The following is a 24,696-nucleotide window of genomic DNA, read 5'->3' as shown; positions in this document are numbered from 1 at the left end:
ATCTTTGGGTAATTGAGTTAAGGAAGTTCTTTGCTTACCTGGATTTTTGTGATAACTTCCTAACTGGCCCCGTGCTTCTACTGCAGTCTCTTCTTCATGCATAGCCCAAGAGTTCCATTAGAAATGTAAGGCAAAAAAAAAGGAAGGCAGAGGGTGTTACTCCTCTGCTCATAACACTGCTATAAAGATGCCTTCAAAACTGGTAACAGTAGTTTCTGAGAATGGAAACTGGAAGCCTGGGGCACAGGGATGAGAGGAAGGCTTGCATTTACTGTATACTCTTTTGTACCTTTTGAATTTTTCTGTCATATTCATGCATTGCAAATTTGACTAAATAGGTGGAGTGTACAATTTTTCATTTAAATCTGGACACAGGGGGATCCCTGGGTGGCGCAGCGGTTTGGCGCCTGCCTTTGGCCCGGGGCGCGATCCTGGAGACCCAGGATCGAATCCCACGTCGGGCTCCCGGTGCATGGAGCCTGCTTCTCCCTCTGCCTGTGTCTCTGCCTCTCTCTCTCTCTCTGTGAGACTATCATAAATAAATAAAAATTAAAAAAAATAAATAAAAATAAATAAATCTGGACACAGGATCCCTGGGTGGCTCAGCGGTTTAGCGCCTGCCTTCAGCCCACGGTGTGATCCTGGAGTCCCGGGATTGAGTCCCACGTTGGGCTCCCTGTATGGAGCCTGCTTCTTCCTCTGCCTGTGTCTCTGCCTCTCCCTCTCTCCCTCTCTGTGTCTCTCATGAATAAATAAATAAAATATTTAAAATAAAATAAATAAAATAAACCTGGACACTTTTGAGAATGACAGGTGATAATATTAATAGTCACCATGAGGCAATGACATAAAAGGGAGCTGTCCAGGTCAACAAGGATTACCAAACCTTGACTCTCGCTCCTTACTCCTGTTACCCTAATATTCTAGGCACATTCGTATACTTATATACACATAGAGCACACCAGCAGGTCTGCTCCCATCTCAGGATCTTTGCACCTGATCTTCTCTAAGCTTGGATCATTCTTCTTCTTGAGCTCCAAATCCATTGCTTGCTCACTTCCTTCATGTTTTCCCCAAGTATCGCCTTCTCTGACCACTCTTTTTATAAGTACAATCCACTCTAACCCTCTTTTTTTTGATTCTGAGAGCTTCACACTATGCTAAGTTTGCCACAGGCTGATTAATCAAATTACACTTTTTAGTGTATCAGTTACAACTTCAACTACATTGTAAGTTCCTAGATGACCAAGATATGGCTTTTTCACTTTTCAATTTCCCACAGATCTCAACATAGCCAATACTTAGTAAACAGTTACAATGAATTGAGCAAATGACACAATTTCAAAAAGCATTATGTATGTTTATTGTTTATTGTTGAACTCTCTCCATTAAAATAGATGTTTCACAAGTGCATTTTGGTCTGTTTTGTTCACTGCTGAATCCCAAGCATCCAGATACACCTAGCACATAGCAGGTGCTCATTAAGTACTTGTTAATGAATATTGGGTGTCACTGTCATCCAAATCAGTAGACTGAGGTCTATGTTCTGGGGTAGGGTCCAGAAGCTTTGTCTGAGTACAGAAGTAGAAGAGACTGGCTCAAAAATGTGGGGAATGGAATCAGGGAGGCTCAGAAATATAGATATGGAAACAGAGAGAGAGAGAGCCAAAAACTACAATAGAATATCCAAATATCCAAATAGGCATCATTTAAAGGACTCAGACAAAGACACCAAAAGAAGTGGACACGTAAGGCATAATTGGAGATGATGAGACACAACCAGTAGGTTAGACAGCAAGTAGGGGTAGTAGAGAGTTTTCTGGTGTTCTGATTATGTGCAGAATCTATTGGAATGTGGGCTGGATCATCTAAAATAAGGTAGTTCTTTCTTACACAGTAACTGCTGGGATCTCTAGAAGAATTTAGGGAACTGTAGTTAACCTGAGTAATAATGAGCTGATCTAATGATTGATGATCGTCCAAAGGAAAGCAAAGTTCAAGGGAATCGGGAAACATTTTACTACAGTTGTTTTTACATCCACATCATAGAGTCTGAAATTTTCTGTGTGCTCTTTAAAGTAGCACTCGAGAAGTACAAATAGCATCCCTCAGAATCTACTGGTTACAGGGTGATGTCAGCAGGCCACAGAGAAATGGACAGAACAAGCTCTTCTGTTCATGTTGAAATCCACCATGCTTGCATATTAAAACAGCCCTTTATTCTAGGGATGATATTATAGGGAGATAATGCTCTCTGAATATTCACCTTCTTAAAGGTTGTTATGATAAAGATGTAACGGCATGCTCTCCTGGGAAGAAGGACATGCTCTGAAGATGTACTATTTTCTGAGTATTTCTATTATACTAGGCTTATTTATTATACAGCTGACCCCTATTTAATTGAGGGTTTGGGGATAAATTCCAAAAATTCCACCCTTATTTTGACAGATACTTGATAGTATTTTAATCAACTAAATTGATATGTAATTTACATAAAATAAGTTGAACCCGTGTTAAGTGTACAATTTGAAGAGTTTTCACCAACGTGTACACCTGTGAAACCAGCACAGCAATCAAGATAGTGCAGAACATTTCCATTCATACAAAAATGTCCTTAAGTCCATTTGTAGTCAATCCTATTCTCCACACCTAGCCTTTAGGTAGGCTACCACTGATCTGCTTTCTATCACTACACATTAATTTACATTTTATAAAATTTTATGTAAATGGCACCATACAGTGTGTACTCTTTTGTGTCTGGCTCATTTCATTCAGCATAATGCCTTTGAGATTTATACATATTATTATGTGCATGACTAGGGTTTTTTTATTGCTGAAGGGCATTCCATTGTATGACTATACCACATTTTGTTTATCCATTCACCTGTTGATGGACATTTGGGTAATTTCCATTTTGCAGCTGTTATGAACACAGCTGTATGAACATTCACGTACAGGTCTTTATATGGCCATAGGAGTTCTTTTCTCTCAGGTAAATAGCTAAAGATGAAAATGCTTGGTCTTATGATAGGTGTATGTTTAACTTTATAAGGAAAACCAAGCAGTTTCCCAAAGTATTGTAAATTTTTTTTTTTACTTTCACCTGTAATATACGAGAGTTCTAGTTGCTAGACATCTTTGCCAATGGTTGATAGTGCCGACTCTTCAATTTTAGTCCTTCTACCAGGTATATGGTGGTACCTTACTGTGGGTTTAATCAGCATCCCCTAAGAAGTAAGGATGTTGAACATCTTTTTATATGCTCATTGGTCTATTGTGTAGTGTCTGTTCAAATCTCTTGTCCATCTCTCTTCTCTTAAAATTTAGTTGTAGAAGTTCTTTTCAGATTTTGGAGAGACTTTGTTTTCAAATATCTATATGGAAAATATTTCCTCCCAGCATATGATTTTTTTTCTATTTTTTAAAAATTGTATCTTTCAAGGAATAACTTTTTTTAAATTTGGATTAATCGAAAACATACCATATAACTGATATATGAATTTTTTCCTCCATAGTTCATACTTTTTGAGTTCTAAGACATCTTCATCTATAGAAGGCAACAGATTTTTTTTTGTTTTTCCCTATAAGTTTTATAATGTTAATTTTCACGTGTAGATCTATGATCCATTTTAATTTTTATCTTTGATACGATGTAAAATCAAGGTTCAGGTTTTTATATGGATATCCAAATACTCCAGTATCATTATTGAAAAACTCTCCCATTTAATTATCTTGAATCATCTGCCAAAATTCAATCAACCATATACATGTTGTCTTCTAGAGTCCCTGTTGAGGGATATAATCTATGTTTTCACTAATCCTACTACTGTAGAAATTGCTCTAGCTTTGTAGTAAATCTTGAAAACAGGTAGTATAGGTTCTCCAACTTTGTTTTTTCTTTTTCCATATTCCTTTGGCTATTCCAAGTTGTTTTCATTTTTATATAAATTTAGAATTAGCTTATAAATTTTTCCCTCAAAAAGCCTCCTGAAATTTTTATTAGAGTTGTATTTAATATATAGTTCAATTTGTAGAACTGACATTTTAACTACTTTGAGTCTTCCATCCATAAACATTTATTTAGTTATTCTTTAGTTTCAGTGATGAATTGTAGTTTTGAGTAAACAAGTATTTTACAATTTTTGTTAAATTTATAAATTAAGTACACAATGTTTTTGGATGTTATTGAAGTAGAATAGTATTTTTTAATTTCAGTTTGCAACTTTTGTTGCTGTTATATATAAAGACTTCTGTTTTTTGTATACTGACTTCCTATACTGCTAGCCTGACACGTTTACTTATTCTAGTGGGTATTTTGTGCATATGTATTTCTTAGGATTTTCCAAATACAACATCTACTTTTGATCAAAACATTTCATCCTTCCCTATTTTTCCTTTTTCCCTTTTAACTGCCTGAAATCGTTAGGATTTCCAGTAAACACTGAATATAAATAGTGAGAATAAATGTCCTTTCCTTGTTCTCAAACTTAGGGGGAAACATTGTCTTTCACCACAGAATATGATATCCATAGAAAGTGTTTCGTGTGGACCCTTTACCACAAAAGGAAGTCTTCTATTCATTGTTTGCCAAGTGTCTTAATAATGAAAGTATATTGTCTTTTTATATACCAAGGAATTGATTTGCTAATATTTTTTGTAAAGATTTTATTTGTTTGTTTGTTTGTTTGTTTGTTTAGAAAGAGCACAATCAGAACCTGGGGGTGAGAGGATGGGGGGCAGAGGGAGAGAGAGAGAATCAGACTTCCCACTAAGCAGGGAGCCTGACAATCCCAGGACCCCAAGATTATGACCTGAGCTGAAGGCAGAAGCCTAACCATCTCAGCCACTAGGTGCTCATGATTTGCTAATATTTTTTTAATATTTTATTTATTCATTCATGAAAGACAGAGAGAGACAGAGAGAGAGAGAGGCAGAGACACAGGCAGAGACACAGGCAGAGGGAGAAGCAGAGCAGACTCCATGCAGGGAGCCCGATGTGGGACTCGATCCTGGGTCTCCAGGTTCACGCCCTAGGCCAAAGGCAGATGCTCAACTGCTGAGCCACCCAGGCGTCCCTATTTGCTAATATTTTTATTAAGGATTTTTGTGTCTCTGTTCATTAAGGTACTGGTTGGCACCTTTCTTCTCTTGGAATGTATTTGTCTGGTATTCTCTCAGAGTAGGATTAATCTTGTAAGATATGTTGGAAAATACACCTTCTTTCTTTATTTTCTGAAACATTTTGTGTAGGATTAGGATTTTTTTTTTCTTCCCTAGATGTTTGATAGAACTTATCAATAAGCTGTCTGGGTCTAGAGTTTTCTTTGTGGGAAGACTTTTAATGACAAATTCAATTTTATTCATAGATACAGAGTTATTTAAATTTTCTATTTCCTTTTATGTTAGCTTTGGTCATTTGTGTTAGTTAAGAAATTTATATATTTTATCTGAGTTATCATAATTATTACCATAAAATGCTCATCAAATTCTCATATCCTCTGAGTATTGTAGGATCAGTAGTAAGATCTCCTCTTTCTTAATATTAGTAGTATGTGTTTTCTGTTTGTTTTTTTTTAAAAATCAGTTCATTAGTTTTCTACTTCTGCTATAGCAAATTACCACAAATGTAGTAACTTTAGCATTATAAGTTTATTACATTATAGTTCTGTACATCTAAAGTCTGACAAATCTCACTAGGCCAAAACTAAAAGCATCTGCAGAGCCGCATTCCATTCAGGAAGCTCTGGAGGAGGATCTATTATCTATTTCCTCACTCTTTTGCATTTTTGGCAAAATTCAGTACCTTGCAGTTGTAGACTGAGATCCCCATTCCTTTGTTGGATATCTGCTGAGAATCAGTCTCATCCTCTGAAAGTAATCTCTTGACTTGTGGTCCCCTGCCATCTTTGAAGTGGCAATGGTGGGGTTGAGTCCATTTCACACTTCAAACCTTCCTTCCTTCTTCCATCTTATTTCTTTAACCCAGGTGAGAAAGATTCTCTACTTGTAGAGATCCATTTGATGGAATTGGGCCCATCTAGATATTCCAGGATAATCTCCCTATCTCCAGGCTATACTATTAATCATATCTACAAAGTTTTTCTCATCATCTAGGGTCACATATTTATAGGTTTCAGGGATTAGAACATAGACATCTTTTGGGAGCCCATTTTTCTGCTTTCTATGCTGGAAGCTTACATATTGACTTTACTCTTTTTTTTTTTCTTATGTATGCATTTAAAACTATCATATTTATCCAACCACCACATCAGCTATATTCCACAAATTTTAGATAATAAAGTAATTTTAGAGAATAAAATTTGTGGAATATAGCTGAGGTGGTAGTTGGATAAATATTATTCCATTCAGAATAATTTTATTTTGTGGTTGCTTGATTCTCTCATGGTTTTTTAAGAGTGTGTTACTTAATTTCTAGATATTCGACTTTTTCTACATATATTGTTGTTGCTGATTTCTATTTTAATTCCATTCTAGTCTGAGAACTTACTCTATAATGTCAAAATTTTAAAATTTATGTCCTGATATATGGCTCACCAGGGTGAGAATTGGAAATGTTCCTAGAAAGAATGTGTATTCTGCTGTTATTTGGTGAGCTGTTCTATAATTGTCAGTTAGTCTGGTAATGTCCTTCTGATCTTTTATTTTCTTTTTTGTCTATTTGTCTTATCAATTACTGGTAGTAGTTTAAGTAGATCTCCATCTATGATTTTAGATTTGTCTATTTCTCCCCCTTAGTTTGTCTTAGATTTTTATCCATGTGTTATTATTAGGCTTATATGCACATATAATATGTATATACATATAAATATATAATATACATGCATCATAATATATTCTAAATGTATATACATAGTGTTTTATACATTATGCATACATACTTTCTGTATTTTTGTGTCTAGAAATTAACTTTATTTTGATTAATTTTTCCATTCTTCCCTTCTTTTGTGTTAATCAGATGTTTTTTAAAATTTTATTTTAACTTATGTTTTGGTTTTCTAGTTATATTTTTCTAAATTATTTTCTCATGATTTCTTAGAAATTAAAATATATATTCTAAAGTTAATTGTAATATTACAACAGTATATTTCCATTTACCTTCTCTTTTTTGAACTATTGTTATATAAATATATTTACATACATTATAAATTCATCAATAAATTGTTTTTTTTGGTTTTTGTTTATTGGGTTTCGCTTGTTTTAGAGGGAGGTTTGAAGGGTTTTTTTTGTTTTTTGTTTTTTTCTTTCTTTAAACAATAATTTCTCTTTTAAAGAAATTAAGAAGGGGTTCCTGGATAGCTCAGTCAATTATGTGTCTGCCTTTGGCTCAGGTCATGATCCCAGGTCCTGGGATCAAGCCCTGCATCGGGCTCTCTGCTGAGCAGGGAGCTTGCTTGTTTGTGCTTGTTCTCTCTCTTTCTCGAATAAATAAAAAAATAAAATCTTTTAAATCTTTTTAAAAAGAAAGAAAGAAATTAAGAAAAGGAAATATGTTATATAACCTGAACACTTTCCTTTACATTATCTTTAATGCAGTTCTGGTAATAAATTTTATCACTTTTAATTATCTGAAAATATTCTAATTTCATTTTTATTTTTAGGATAGCTTTATTAAACATAGAATTTATTATTTACAGCTTCTTTTTTCTTTTAGCAATTTTATTGTGTTATTTCAGTATCTTCTGGCCTCCATAGTTTCTCAAGGGGAGTCAGGAAATTGTAGCATTATTCACCTATTATTAATGTGTATGTTTTCTCTGGCTGAGTTCAAGATTTTATTTGTTATTTTTGGGTATAAGCAGTTTAACTCAATGTATTCAGGAATGTTTAGGAATATTTAGGAATATTATTTAAGAATAATGTTTTTCTTTATTTTAATCCTGTTTGAAGTTTATTAAGTCACTTGTATCTGAATTTAATGATTTCCATCAAATTTTGGAAAGATTCTATTATTTTTTATTCAGAAAAATGTTTCCAGGTCATCTGTCTCTCTCTTTCTCTCTCGGTAACTCCAGCTACATATATAATAGCCTAGCTGATATTCTCACATAAGCGTCTTAGACTCTACAATTGTTTGCTTTTTGTTTTGTTTTGTTTTCCCTCTATTCTTCAAATTGAGTAATTTGTGTTGATTAGCCTCCAAATTTAATGATACTTTATTCTATGTCCAATATACTGTTGGGTCTATGAGTTAATTTTTAAAGTTTATTGAATTTTTTAGTTGTATTTTTTTCTATAGATTTATTTCTTTATTTTCTTATCTTTTTCTCACTGGCATCATACTTTCTTTACTTACTTGAGCATATTTATAATCACTCCTTCAAAGTTTTTATCTGCTAAATCCAATATCTGGGACCGTAGGAAGTCAGTTTCTATTGACTGTCTTTGTTCCTTTTTATGGGTCAAAGTTTCTGTAGCTTTGAATGTCTAGTAATTTTTGGTTGTAAACTGGACATTAAAGATAATACATTGTTGTGACAGTGGATTTTTTAATGTCCTGAGAGTTGTCCTCTTTTATTCCGATATTCAGTTAATCTTCCTGAATGTGAAATGCAACATTTATCTTTTCTTTTAGCATGTAGCTACTGATATCTCTGGACTGTTTTTATGAATTCCAAATGCTTTTATTAGTCTAACCTCTTGGATTTCTTCCCTGTGCCTGTGTAATTCAGCAATGAGGGATTTGGGCCAAGATTTTATTCATATTTTGGGGCTATCCTTTCTATTGCATTTTTTTTTTTTGCTTCTAGGAATTTCCTTCTAAATCTAGCTTCTGTGGCATATCCTTAGGATCTCACTTCTGACACTTCAAATCCCTGAGGCTTCAGCCTTCTGCTTGCTATGTTTCATGCAACTGGAAAATGTATTCAGCTTAAAAAGCAGCAAAATTATGTATCTTGCCCTATGCATCTTTTATCTTTCAAGAGTAGATTCCTCTCTGACCTCTTCCTGCTTTTTGCAGGGCCCTATAGAATTTTCCCTCACCATGCATAGCTTACCTGTCAGCCAGATGCTCTGGGTTTTTGGTTTCCTTCCTCTGCAATTATCTTGCTCTCATAGCTTCATCTTTACATTTCTAAGTCTATTCCATTCCTAAACTCTTATTTCTGCAAACATTTGACAAGGCTTTGTTTTTCTACCACCATTTTACTCTGCTGTAGCCATGGGGATTGGAAATTACCCCCAATTCTTATGCCTTATAACTATGTTTTTCTTTTTCTTTTTTTTCAAGAATACACTCTTTCCAGCTTTTATACAGTATTGGACACATCCAGTGTCTTTAAATTATTGGGATTTTAAATATTTTATCCAATTTTAATAGTTATTATCTGTGGAAGGGTTGGCACAACCACTTAACTCCACTGCCATAACTGTAAGTTCCTTTATAAGGCATATTAGTGTATTTTCTGTATCTGATATGTCACAGGAACTGTTTAAAAGGTAAGAAATAAACTAATCCAATGAGGAAACTCTTTGACTTTTTCATGTCTGTCAATTTAAACCTGCCCTGTGGTCATTACAATCTCTTATTAAATGGTTAATATATTCACAACTCTCTTGCTCTAAGAATTGAAAACATTGAATTTTATAAAAAAGTCTGTGAAAGAGCAGCATTTCATGAGATATGTTTCTAGTTTTGAACAAACTGACAAAACTCCAGTCCTCTAATCTAAAGGTCTCATTGTAGCTGACTCTGGGACTCCAGGGGTGATCATAAGTATGTTAGGGTCACATCTGAGGCTGACAGTGAAATCATCAGATGGTCATTCTTCTTTTTCAACTCGAGCCTCAAGCAGTAACTATCATATATCACTGAAAGACCTGGACAATCACAGTACCAAATGTTGGTTTTCTCCCCCCAACCTCCTCAAAAAATGCTGTTTACAATGACAATGAGCAAATGTCATGAAAGAATATCCATCATAGAGTAAGCACTTCTCCTGTATTCACAAAGATAAGTATTAAAGATCCTTGCAATTGCACTTTTGGGTACTGTATGGGTTATACTGTATCCCACTCCCCCAAAAAAGATATATTGAGGTCTTCATCCCCAGTACCTCACTATATGACCTTAGTAGAAATAGAATCATTGCAGATGGAATAGGTAAAATTTGAGAGATCGTCCAGGCATAGGGTAAGCTCCTAATCTAGCATGACTGGTGTGCTTAAGAAGGTAACCATGTAAAGGCAGAGACACAGGGAGAACACATTATGACAAGAAAGCAAATGTTATAGTTGTGCAGTTGCAAGCCAAAGAACATTGAAGATTGCTGGAAAACCACCAAAAGGTGGAAAGGCAAGTAAGGATTCCCTTACAGATTTCAGAGGAACATGGCCCTGCCAATACCTTGATTTTGAACTTCTAGCCTCCCAAACTGTGAGACAATACATTTCTGTTGCTTTAAGCTACCCAGTTTGTGGTACTTTTTATGACAGCCCTAGGAAGCCAATAAAGGTGCCATTGCTAGATATGTACTTTGCAGATGTAAGTAAAGATAGTCATCTGGCAAAGGTAGTCACTTTTCTAAAGAGAATGAAATCCTGGTAAGGATGGCATATGCCATAATATGCTGAATAGATATTTGATTGTTCTTGCTGTTCTTGTTCTTCTTAAAAATGTAATCGTTATATGCCTATGTTTATCCATCATATTTCTAATGTAGCTCATAAGGAATATCATTAAATCATTGAAAGGAAAACTGAGGCTCCTTTATGCTAAATTATTTGTCCAGAGTCACATAGTAAGCTCTTGGAAGAGCTGAAAAAAAAGAAAAAGAAGCATATAATTTTTCACTCCCAGGTTGTCCTCTAAACTGAGCCATTCAATATCAAGTATGTGATATTTGACACTGATTTTTAACAGTTCCAGATTTTAATATCTAAAAGAGTCAGAGTTTGAACTCTGACAAACCATGATTAGAGCTTAAAAAATTCGCATGTACTATTTTAAATTTTATAACAGTGCTATTTTCTGTAGGACTGTCAAGACCTTTTTGGGAAAAGTACCATATTCTAGAGTGATATGAAAGAGGAAGTCATAGAACATCCAGGAAAATATCCAAGGGCAAAAGGAAGCAGCATATAAAATAGCACTGTAGCAAGAACAAGCATAAAAGAATAAGCTATCAGCATGATTGAAGCAGAACAACAATGAGAAGAATGGTAGGAAAGAGGAAGGATTATACCCTGTGGGCAGAGGTTGCAAACTTTTTCTATTAAGAGCTAGCTAGTGAACATTTTAGGCTTTGCAGGCTATAATGTGTGTCTAGGAACAACCAAACTCTGTGGATGAATGAAAGCACCATAGATAGTTTGTAAATGACTAAACATGGCTATGTTCTAATACTTTATGGACACTGCAATTTGAATTATGTAGTATATTCATATGACAATCATTCAACAATGTAAAAACCATCCTTAGCTCTTGGACTGCACAAAACTGGTAGTGTGCCACCCCCACTGGCACTGCAGGAAGGGGTGAGGACTTCTGATGAAATTCTCTGTGTGAGAAGCACTCATCAGGAGGGTTTTGAACCAAGAAGTGACCAGATCCAAATTTTATTTTTAAAATACTGCTGTGGCTGCTCTGGGGAGAGCAAACTGTTGGGGGAGGACATGTGGAAGCAAGGAGAATAGTTAGGTTCATCCTGTGAGAGATGATGAGGCCAGCACCACGATGCGAGCTCTGGATGTGCTAAGAAGGGAGCAGCCTTAGGATTTACTCAAAAGTAGATCTGAAAGTTTTCGCTGGTGAATTAGGAATGACATCCTCAACACAGAGGTCAATAGGGAAGATGGAGAAGAGGAAGACCAAGATTCAGGGTCAGAATGTCCAAAGTAGTATTCAAAAAAAAAATAAATAAATAAAGGTTCAGAAGCTTTCATACTGGGAAGGATACCTATGAGCTACATTTTGAACAACTCCCTATATTTCTTGAGCACTTTTCTGTGAACACATATCATGACTACCTTACACATCTCTCTGGTTTAGGGAGGGAGGTATTGTCATGCCCCCTCTAAAAATGAAGCAGCAGGACACAAGGGATTACAGAACTTGCTCAGAAGGATGCATTGGGTGCCTGGTGATATAATCCTATAGGTTGGTCCCATGTTCTCTGACACCTTGACCAGGACTCCTTCCACCATACCCGTCTGCCTCTGTCTCATTCAGATGTATGAGGATGTACAAACAAGGCAATGGTACTTGTCATCAATGTTGCAAGTCAATTATTGGCAGAGTTATTCAAGACCTTGTGCTTGGCCACTCAGAGCACAATATAATCGTGCCACTCAAAACAATAGAAAAGTAATGTATTTTTCTGCTTCTAGATCAAGTTTTTAAGATAGCATCATTATTTAGGAAGAAACAAATATTCAGTTATATAATTTTGGGGGGCCTCTTTCTGGGGAACTAGTATAATTCAATCTTTCAGTGGAAAAAGGACAAAGAACCCATTGTGCCATAACTAGAATATTTTGCCCCTAATTTATATGCTCAATATACACTGTTCACATAGGTAATTTAAGGCTAGCAAAGAATGCTCCTGATTACTTGTTAACAATTTGTTTAGACCTTGTCAGTATTTTTTAATGCATAGAAAGGCTTAACATTTAAATAATGAACCCTTAAACTCCCAATTTTGAGCAATCAAGATCAGGGAGTATATTTTTCTTCAAGCAGGCACATATTTTCTTCCTTTTCTTCTCTTGTATATTCTACTTTTAAGCTGTTTAGCTCTTTCTTTTGCAGTGGTTGATGACAATTCCTTTTTTCTTTTGTAAACTATTGCTTCTGAGTCTCTGGTAACTGGTCCCACTACAGTTTGAGGCTTTCCAATATCGACACTGCTGGGTTTTCATGCTCTCTTGAATGCTATTCCAAGGCAGAGAATTGGTTAGCAGAGTTCAGTAAGAAGCAATTGAAAACTAACTTGGGAAATTTTTCTCAAACTCTAGAATGCTCTTGGCAAAATCCTATGATTTCAACTTGTTTCAATGTCATGCCGTTCATGTTTATAAGGGAAGGTGGTTTTTTACCGCCCAATAGCTCTACTTTCTGATCTAACTTTAATCATGCATCCCTACCCCGCTGCCTCACCCCACCCCATGTAGGTCACTCAGAGAAGATATTGAGTCCCTACAAGTCAATAATGACAGGAATTATTCAACCTTGGGGTTACTATCAAGAAGATATTTGAAAAGTAAGTGTGATGCTGAGACCAAGGGCTTGAATGTAAAAGCAGTCACTTTTTACCAAGTTGAGAACATTAACAGAGTTATAGTATCTGTAAACATCTTTTTGCACAAAAGGGAATTCTCTCCAGAAACCAGAAAGAGGGAATATCTAAGTAATACCATTTTGCTGGTATTCTAACATCAATATTTGAACAGGTATCTGTGCGCTTGTCCTACTTCTAAATGTCTGAACTCTAAAGACTTTTGCAGTAAGTAAAATTTTTCATTTAAGTATGTTTGCTAGCATGCAAGTGTTAAAAAAGAAAAGGATCAAATACCCTAAAAGATAACCAGCTTCCTGGTGGGAAAATATAAATACATTCTTCATCAGAGCATTAATGTTAATAATGGCTGAGGTTATGTGCATGTGTGTAGGGAGGTGATTAGAGGGGTTATATGGGAAATTGGTCTTTCTTCCTTTCAACTTTGTGATGAACCTAAAACCACTCTTAAAAAAAAAAAGAAAAAAAATGAAGCAATTTTTTTAAAAAGATAGGTTGCTATAAATCATGGACAACAAAAATTACAATTCTGTCCACTCTGTTTTGGTGCTGCCTTTGACTGAAAGAGTTTTTTGCGTGACTTCTGAAATACAGTGGGTGGGTTCCAAAATATTCCCTCTCTCTGGTCTGCCCAAGTCCTATTCATAGCTAAGTAGGTAGAGAAAATTGAAATATCTGGTGGGCATTCGGACATCCAGAATTTTGAAGGTAATCTTTTCTTAATTAAAAACATTGTCAATCATATTGCATATCCTCACCCTGTCCTTATTTTCTTGACTCAGCCAGTTTCTAGGGAGAGGTTATCATTATATAATATCCCTAAAAATTAAATGTGATTAACAGACCCATAGCCTGTTTTTGTATAGCCCATGAGCTAAGAATGTTTTTGCAATTTTGAGGGTTAAGAAAGAAAGAAAGAAAGAAAGAAAGAAAGAAAGAAGAGAGAAAGAAGAAAGAAAGAAAGAAAGAAAGAAAGAAAGAAAGAAAGAAAGAAAGGAAAGAAGGAAGGAAGGAAGGAAGGAAGGAAGAGAAAGAAAGAAAGAAAGAAAGAAAGAAAGAAAGAAAGAAAGAAAGAAAGAAAGAAAGAAAGAGAAAGAAAGAAAGAGGAATGGGAAAGGAGGGAGGAAGAGAGGAAAGGAGGAAAGGAAGGAAGAGAGAGAGAGAGAGAGAAATAGGAGATGGAAACCGTGTGTAAACTGCAACACCTAAAATAGTTATAGACTGGCTTTTGGTAGAAAAAAAAATTGCCAACCCCTAAACTATAGGATTTACAATATTTTAAACACCATAACATAGAATCTTTACATTCCTCATATTATTTTATTTTTTAAAGATTTTATTTATTCATGAGAGACACAGAGAGAGAGGGGGAGACATAGAGAATGAAGCAGGCTCCCGCGGGAAGCCCTATGCGCGACTCTATCCCGGGACTCCAGGATGATGACCTGAGCCAAAGGCAGACTCTCAACCACTGAGCCACCCAGGCGCCCCCCTCAGATTATTTTAGTAAGAATATCAATAATTGCTCCCCAGGGAAAAATAGATCCTGCATATAATGTGGCAGGTTATTTATTTCTGCTCTGATAATATCAATAATACAGTTTAATGCTATAGACAAGATCCTTTCAGAGTTGTTTTGATCTTCTTGTGGTTGAGTCACTGACAAATATCAATTAAAATATCACTTAGATACCAGTTTACAGATGAGCAATTTTCTTACATACCCTTTAAGGAAAAAGATGACCATCAGCTTTTCTATCTTTTGTTTGATAAAAGATCATGTTCCACAGCACGTAAATTGCTTTTGTCAGCAGGTGAGCCAAACCTTTGATGGGAAAACCTGCAGACCACAGTGCTGTTTTACTTCTCAATTATCTTATGGGTTTCCACCCACTAAAAGCTGAAATCTGACCAACGTGAGGCTGTTCTGATTTATTGAAGCTTCCAACCCAAGTTGTACTTCTTCATCATAAAACATATTATATATTTTGCACATTTGATTTGTACTAAGATTCAAACACTTTCTTGAAAACGCCCAGTTTAGAAGGAAGGGCCTGATGTATACATTTCCCTTTTAGTTGTTGGGGCAGTGTTACTACATTTAATTCTAGATCAGAAAAAAACGATCAGTTATAGAAGATAAAGTCCTTTCTAAATTTGCCCAAATCTAAAACAGAATTATATAGTCGTTAGAGGAAAATGGTTTTTCAGTTCTGTTTGGACTCACCATGAATATAGTCCATGAGAGAGAATTCTAAATAAATTATTAAATCAGAATGACAGAAGTGGCTGCCATTCAGGGACTATGGCCATATGAAGTCAGTAACTCATGGGCACAATTGGCCATGCCTTTCTTTAGCCCCAGACATTTCTGGAAACAGACCTCCATTATTTCTGGCCAGGACAATTTCAGCTTTGAAAGCACTCACAGTCAATTACTGACAGTCACTGAATATTTTATCTGTTTTGGGAGCAGTAAGAGGGTAAAAGCACAAAGAATGGGTTCAAGTAATTGTTTTTGTTTGGTGTGGTTTGGTAAAACTGGAAGGATTTCTTAATCTTTTATTTGTTCATGCTCCCAGCCCTGCAGCCCCTGCCACTCCATTTTCTCATTGGCAAAGCACTTGTGCGGTCCTGAATTTTTACATAGTTTTCTTTCTTTTCACATGAGGACTGCCTCTCACATTCTGAAATGGATGGAGAAGTAAAGAGATGCCCTTTCCTACTTTTCTCTCAGTTTTTATTAGAGATGGTTCATCTAGATTGATTTCTGAACTGCATAAACTTATAGTGGGAATGAAATAAGTATTAACAATAGCGTTATCAAATCGTCTGTAAATCTCATCACTAAAAAGGCAAAGCACTATTGTTCTAAGGTATGATCTACTTGGAAGTTGTGATTAAGAACATGCTCTTTGGGAACCCTGGGTGGCGCAGCGGTTTAGCACCTGCCTTTGGCCCAGGGCGCGATCTGGGAGACCCCGGATCGAATCCCATGTCGGGCTCCCAGTGCATGGAGCCTGCTTCTCCCTCTGCCTATGTCTCTGCCTCTCTCTCTCTCTGTGTGACTATCATAAATAAATAAAAACAAAAAAGAATTTAAAAAAAAAAAAAAAAAAAAAAAGAACATGCTCTTTGAAACCAGACAGATCCTAGGTTAAAGCTCTAGATCTGCTGGGGGACCTTGGGGAAGGTATTTACTATCTCTGAGCTGAAATGTATTCCCTTGGAAAATGGGGATATTCACACCTTCCTCAGTGACTCACTGTGTGCAATAAATGACACAAAGTATGCAATCTTGTAATTTAGTACTTCCTTAATAAATTATTTATTATTATTATTCACAATTTAACCCTGTTCGCCTTTTTCTGTGCAAAGAAAGCATAACTGTGCATTAAACATCTTAACCAAGCATTATCAAGCTTGACCTATAAGTTTACCCCAGTTCCAAAAGCTCACCTCTTATTTCTGGTGCCAAGAATCTTTTGGACTCTAGACCTTGCCTGCTCTATGGAAATACAGCTCCCAGCTCTTTCTCCACTACATAGTTCTATGGTGTTTAATCTATTTAGAAAGAGAACTTTTCCAAGTGAAATCATATATGTAACCTCAATATAAAATCCAGTTGAAGGAAAAGCTGCTTTAGTTTACACAGAAGTAGGGCCCAAAATTCACTTTACAGGCCTCTGAATAATATCTGAGGAGCCCAGCCTTCCAACCCCTTAAGAAAACCACTAGTGTAGTGGATCTTCGAGAACTTAGCCCCGTGTCCAGTGTTACTGGAGAACCAGCTCTCCCGTTGTGTAACTCAACTCCTATCCCTACCCACAGAGAGCAACAACCCAAGCTCTCTGCTAGCCCAGCCTTTTGCTCTTTCAGTTGGAGGTAAAGTCAGAACAATTTTAGGATGTAGTTTTTATTGGGATCACTAAAGGTTCAGATGAGGTATTCATATTTTAACAAGTTTCCCATGTGAGAGAGCTGTTGCCTTACTTGAGAATCACTGTGATCAAGGACAAAATGGTCACAGGTTTCCTAACTCCCAAATTGAAGGGAACAAAGTCACTCTCTAACTTGAGTATTTGAAGATGGTTGTTTAACAACTGCTTTTGAAAAATGAGAATCAGAAAGAATAACTAAAATCTACACGTTTTCAAGAAAGCTCAAAGTGAAAAAAGAGTCATCTACATTCCAGTAAACCATGCTTTTGAGAACTGTTTTCTAAACACTCCATTATTTCTTTTTCATCTCAAACACAATTCATGTGGTTTTTGTTGCTGTTGTTTGTACCTTGATATTATTCAGATGATGGGGACTCTTGCTCAGTGTATGTTGAAAGGAGGAAGGTTTGAATGGGATGCTTTTCCCCTGGCTCCTTCTTTTGTTCAGTTTAAACACTTGACTCCTTAGGGAGTTCTCCCTTGACCACTGCATTCAGAGTAGTGAACAAATCATTCCCCTTTACTTCAAACAGTTAATTTTCTTTATATCACTTATTTCTATGTATTTTCATGTTCAGTTATTTCTGAACTTAAATCATTTATGTGCTTATTAGTTCTTCCCATTTACAGAATTTGTTTGCTCCATGAGTGCAGGGACTTTGTCTTCCATCAAGGGGCTGACCATTTTGGCCTGTAATAAATATTTATTGAAGGAAGATGGAATGATGAGCTCATTAAGTGAGCCCCCACTTTAAACTGCCATAAAGATAACTCTTTGGGGTGAGAAAAGTGTGGCAAAAGAAAAATTCTCTCAAGAGCAATTTAAGTCCAAACCTGAAGTAACCAGATTCCCCACTCTTCATTTCCCCATTTTGAGTTTGGTCATTTAAGAATGGAGGCTATCATCCCAGTCATAGATGCTCTGAAAGGACTAAAAGTTTAGCCAGGGCCTTTGCCTTTTGGGTTACATATAGTACTATTGGAAAATTTATAATTGGGTCAGTAAGACTTGGGAAGATGAGGAGGAAGGGGAACAAGATTGTTCCTTTGTTTTCAGAGCACAAGATTTTGTGTGCTGATTTTTTCTCCCCTTTAATTGTTGACTTATTTCTGTAGTATGGGGGAAATCATGCAAATGTTATGCTTCATTTTCCTTCTAATAACTCAAAATAATTATTCACTGACAGAAACACAGGCTTAGCAGTACATGAAATAATACAGAATCAGGTCTCATTGCATATGTAGAAGGTCCAATTTAGGCAAAAGTTATTTCTGGCAATGCATGATTCTGAATCCTCAATGGCCAGGTTTTGGATGTTCTTAAATTTATTAATGTTAAGAATCATTTTCCAAAAAAAAAAAAAAAAAAAAAAAGAATCATTTTCCCATCTTTTAAAGAAGATATAGGAGTTAGCATTACAGGAATTGCTAGAAGTAGGTGAACAGTATTGTTGTGCACATATATTCACTGTCTCTGAAAAAGAATTGCAAGGGGTTTACATAGTAAATGTCTTTGAGGAGATGATCCCATTTTGGAAATGGTTGGTTATATTCAAACCTTTCATCGCATAGGAGAAAATTCTGTTTAGAAGAATAATTGTTTCAAAATACTTCAATGCACATTGTATTTTTTTAACATTAGAAATTATCACCAATACACAAAGTGTATGAAATATATGTTATAATTAATGTTCAATGACAGATTTATAAAACCACCCAATTTAAAATATGAAAAAAGTTAAAAAGTTGTAGTTCATAAAATAAATGTTCTGCTAAATGTTAATAGGTGTTGGGTCAAATCAATTTAAGGAACTCTGGGTTAAACAGTGTTAAAAGGTTACTTTACTGTAGGACTTCATGCAAACTTAAATATGCTAATAGGCATTGTGAATATTCAAACCAAGTATAAAGTTTGCATGATTTATCAAATGTATACCAAAGACAATTTTCTTCTTTAATCAATGATGGGATTATTTTTCCTGTATTTTATGATGGTTTGACACCCTGAGGGGCCTTGCTAATTTTTGACTGACTACTCCCCCCTGGGCTTAGCTAATTCCTAAAGGCAGTAAACTTTCCAGATGACTGTTTGGACTGCTGTTAAAAGTACCTCAGATCAGATTGCTTCTAATCAATAGAGATTTATTGCTCATAGTTCTGGAGTCTGGGAAGTCCAAGATCAAGGCACCAGCATGGTCTTGTTCTAGTGAGGACCTTATTCCTGGTTCATGGCTGGCAACTTCTCCCTGTGTTCTCATGTCATAGAAGGGGAGAAGGACCTCTCCGGGGTCTCTTTTGTAAGAACACTAATCTCATTCAATGAGGGCTCCGCTCACATGACCTAACCATCTCCCAGAGGCTTCACTTCCCAATATCATCATATTGGGTGTTAGGACTTCAGCATATTAATTTGGAGGGAACACATTCAGACTGTAATACCTGCAAACATATCTGTCACATACAAACATATCCCTTGTCTACATCCCAGCTACTTGCTTTTTCTTTCTTTTTTTTTTTTTTTAAGAATGTGCTCAGTTTAATTTTTATTGGAGAATGCAAATTACAAACCACAACATAATAGTGCTTATCATAAACCCATCACAATGGCTAAAAATTAAAAAAAAAAAAAACAGCAAATTTTGGAGAGGATGTGGAACTCTCAAAACTTCTGGTAGTCTAGAAACTGGAGCAACAAGTTTAAAAACAGTTTGACTAGGATCCCTGGGTGGCGCAGCCGTTTGGCGCCTGCCTTTGGCCCAGGGCGCGATCCTGGAGATCCGGGATCGAATCCCACGTCGGGCTCCTGGTGCATGGAGCCTGCTTCTCCCTCTGCCTATGTCTCTGCCCCTCTCTCTCTCTCTCTTTCTGTGACTATCATAAATAAAAAAAAAAAAAAAAAAAAAAAAGTTTGACTTACATTCTAAAGTTGAATTGACACATACTTTCCATTACACCAAAAGCCATGTAAAAATAGTTATAGTGGCCTGTCTTAAATAGTCAAAACATTAGAATATTCCAAATACCTAAAATAATGGAATGGAGAATATAGTCATTTAATGGAAAAATATGGGATAATGAAAAAGAACAAACCAATCCTATAAGAACAATATAGATGTCACTTACAAATAGTGTTGAACAAAAGAATAAATACTGTAGGATTTCATTTGTATGAAGTTCAGAAATATGCAGAACCAAACTATGATGTTAAAAATCAACATGATAGCTACCTTCAAGGAGGAAGGAATGGGTAAATTACTATTTCTTTATTGGGGTGTTGGTCATCAGTGTATTATCTTCCTAATAATTCATTCCGCTGTATGCTTGTGATTTCTCTGTGTGTGTTCTGACTCACACACCAGACCAGTGTTTTCCCTGCCCCACATCACTCCAGGGCCAGGTAGTAGACAACTACGGATCATCTCTATAGCCTGGAGCCTGCTGAAATTATTCAAACTATCCAGTCCTAAGGCTGTGGTGTGCTTAACCTGCCTTATATCCTCCTTCCTCTGGAAAATACAATGAAGGCTCTGGGCCATGCATTTCTCTCCTGCTCTTGACCAAAGCCATGCTTCCCTATGCAGTCCTGCATGACCCAGTGGGCCCCCTTCTCTCAGATACCCTAAGTAATAAAAACCCCCTCCAGTGGCCTTGACCACTGTAAGTCATCACTCATTTGTCCCTGTAAGTTGAAATCTCAGAAGTACAATTAGGATAAATCATTTGTTAAAAACAGTTTGGTCAACACTGATAGAGTAAAAAGGAGCATAAACTTTGGAGTCAACTGGGGTTCAAAGCAAACCCTCCTTCTTACAATCTAAGATATCATGAGTTAACTTCCCTAAGCATCTATGCCTTCATTTGTAGGATGGAAAAGATAGCAAGAAGCTCTCAGAAAGCACTCTGAAAACCGAATTAGATAGGCTATGTAGAACATCGTTTCTGGGAAAGCTAGGAGTTCAATGTCTAAGTATGTACATAAATCCAGTATGTAAATAGAGAAATGCACGAACCAAAGAGTGAGTAAAGTTTTTTTTTTTTGAAGATTTTATTTATTCTTGAGAGACACAAAGAGAGAGAGAGAGAGAAAGAGAGAGAGGCAGAGACACAGGCAGAGGGAGAAGCAGGCTCCATGCAGGGAGCCCGTGTGGGACTCGATCCCGGACTCCTGGATCACACCCTGGGCCGAAGGCAGGCGCTCAACCTCTGAGCCACCCAGGTATCCCTAGTAAAGTTTTCTATGAGCCGTTGATCATCCTCAAGATATGGAAAAGTCACATTTATTTGCCCTTAAATAAAATCAACCTGTTTTTTAAAGACAATTTTAAGATTGCTATCTATGTCTTTGGTTTTGCTTAGTTTGGTAGTGAAATGAAATAGAAGTCAAGTCTTTTTAAGATCAATTTTATTTTTTATACATTCTACCAACTAGGCGAGTCCCTCCACCTGTGTTTGTTCACTGAAAGGAGGACCCCACAATGCAGCAAATTAAACAATTCAAAGTATTCTATAAAGAAAACATTTTCTTCTTAACTCCATAAGTAATAAAATTTTATTCCTCTGAAGATGGATTTCAACTAATGTACTTATGACCTTTTGGTTGGTTAGGGAGATGAGCCATGCTCAGATCTATATGCAGCTAGCCACGTTTGTGCATTTTAATGACCAAAGTTTGACTCAACTTCCAACAGGTGAAGAGTCTAAAAATGAAATATACCAAATAAAATACCGTCATATATTGTAAAATGCCATTCTTAATTAGTACACCTCATAATTAGGCAAGCAGTATATCTGCTTTTCTGGATATGGGTTTTATTTTAAAATCCTGTTTCCAAATCTCCCACAAGGAAAAGGGTATTTTCCACTGAAAGTATGATCCCTTTTGTTGAATTTTTCTTTTAGATAGCTTCTTGGTAATGCTTTATGGGCAGCCTGTACTTTATATCTCTTTATGTACTCTTTCTGATGCTGCCAGGAATTGGCCTCTAGGGACACTATGACATTTCACTGGGGCATTTGAGCAATAATTTTTACGTGGTCTGCTAAGGGGATTGGCTTCACCTAAGAGTTAACTCCTTACTCAGTCTTTGATAATAGATTTAATTACATTGACTGCCATTTCTGAGTCTTATTGCTATGATAAAATTCATGTTGTTACAGCATAATCTTTATTAAAATGTTAAAAGCAATGATGAGTAATACCAAGGACCTGCATTTGTAAGGTATGAATGTCCAGAGGTAACATGTATTCATTTCCTTACTCAACAGATGCTCTTCCCTATAAGCAGTTCTACACATTTTTATTTCTGGATACCACATTAACCTTTTTTTCAATTTGGTCTGCAGTAAGAGGCACCTGCATATGTATAAACTTTTAAGCTCGGGATATTGCTTTTCTTGCAAACAAGTCTTTAGGTCACATTTGTGAGCTATCCAACAGATACATACAGACTGGCATTCACAAAGCCATCCAATGGATAATTCCCCTTAAGAAATGTGAGGAAAAAGTTGTCATTCCTCACGCGGTGAGTGAAAATCATCTCTGTTCTATTTGTGGCACTGGCAGCTTTGTATTAACAATGTTCACAGTGCACCCACCTCATGAGATGTTAGGAGGATGAATAAGACCATCTTTGCAGAGTGCTTTGTGTTTATATAGCACCTTTTCCCAGAATGCTCCCAGAAGGGCTGCAGCCGTTGTCACTGAAGTTAACAGCACCCATCCTGTCCATCTCCAAGCGAGGCATACGAGTGCAAAGCCAGATTTCAGAACCTCAGCATAATCAGGATGAATAGAAAGGTCGTTTGTGTAAAAAATAAATAAATGAAATACGAGGATCCCAATGTAGAGAAATACAAGAGAGCAAGTGAAATCACCCACATAATCATCAGTGTTTGTGATCAGAAACTTTTAGATTCTATACTTGGCAGTCATGTGAAGAAAGACACCATTTTAAAATGAGTTAATTGCATCCATTGGAGCATGGAGTAGAATTAGAATCATAGAAATGTAGAATAACAGCATCTGGAAAATGAAGAAACCTTAGAGCTTCTGCAGGATTATCCTCTTTATTCTCCTGGAAAGGTCAGAGAGACTCTAAGAGTGTGTGGAAGAGCCAGTAGTGAGGAATTGAGGGCCCTCATCATCTAGCTGCTGAATTTGGGCTAGACAAAGCAATAAGAAAGACAATGAACAGGCACTATGAACACAGAAGCAAGGAGCCCAGGCGTTACCCTTTTGTTGCTGATTATCCACAGACACAGACACACACACAGGAAAGTTTAGATACTGGCCTCTCTCGTGATCTATTAATACCTATATCTATTAAATATCTATTAAAAATATCTATTAAATATATCTAATATAAATATCTATTAAATCTATTAATGATTTAGTTATTTGTGATTTAGAGACAGAAACTGCTAACCCTCAGACCTCAAACGAGTCTTTCATAATAAGTTGTATTTTTTTGTCTTCTACTCAAAAGTAACTTACACATTTCACACCATTACGTACGTATCATTTTATTTATTGTTTACTATCGTTACACTGCTGTATTTTTTCAAAGTTATCTAGGTAAACATCCCCCTGTTTGTTGTCCTGCTGTTCACATATTAATTTAGGAAGTTGTTGCCAGGAGGTTAAAAGCAGAAAGATCCAACAGTGTCGGGGAAGAATTAGTCAGCCAAAGGCCAGTAAATACCAGAAGGAACAGAAAGGAATGATTACAAAAACGCAAAGCAACAAGTTGATAAATAGATCAACTGTGTTTTTCTCCATCCTCTCTTCACTCCACCTAGTATAAAATGAAATATCCTCTTCTAGTGTATGTCTAGGGAAGTTTTTCATTTGACTAGAGAATGTGCAAGCATTTTCCAGTTGGAGACATAAGGGTGAGTCTGTTTCAGAAATAAGATGATTTTTCTTACAGTTTCTGGAATGTCTCTCAGAGAACAACATGTAGAGTACATGTTCTTTCCAGACACCCCTTCTTGGTTTGCATTTTCAATTTCTTTCATTATCATTATATACAAGTTACCAGTGTCTCACTTACAACACAGATATAGAATCTATATTATAGAAGGGTCAAGTGACCATGTCAGGAGCTGATGCCACATAAGGCTGGGTGGATATCTGTAGTCAAAATATCCCCCCCACCTTATGTCTCAGCTACTTAAGAAGCCAAACTGCAGCCTGATTGGTCTGGTCTTTCATGGATTGGAGTGGTTCTGAAGGTTTATGCATTAACCTCCAGAAATTTCAAATCAAACACACCACAGTACATTTGTTTATGTTATTAACCGTGGGTGGTTTAGATGCGCTTTTCATGATTTTCATAATATTAACTTCCTACTGAAGATTCTTCTACTGTATCCTCTGGAGAGAGAAATATGCTTTGGTTATTTCCTTAACTTTGGCTGTTTAATTAAGAAACAAAACATTATACTTTGATGATACTTGAGAAGATATTGAAATAACAATAGACTATTTTTTTATTACA

At 36.2% G+C, this 24,696-nt stretch overlaps 1 protein-coding gene across 1 annotated transcript in view; it reads left to right on the top strand.

Annotated features, from left to right (window-relative positions):
* CELF2 (CUGBP Elav-like family member 2) overlaps positions 1 to 24,696 on the top strand; it is an 815,728-nt gene that overhangs the window by 5,552 nt on the left and 785,480 nt on the right. The gene's annotated exons all lie outside the window — the stretch shown is intronic.

Source organism: Canis lupus, chromosome 2 (assembly GCF_003254725.2).
Source record: "Canis lupus dingo isolate Sandy chromosome 2, ASM325472v2, whole genome shotgun sequence".
NCBI lineage: Eukaryota > Metazoa > Chordata > Mammalia > Carnivora > Canidae > Canis > Canis lupus.
Note: the sequence above shows the minus strand (reverse complement) of the source record. Positions and strands in the feature narration are given on the sequence as shown.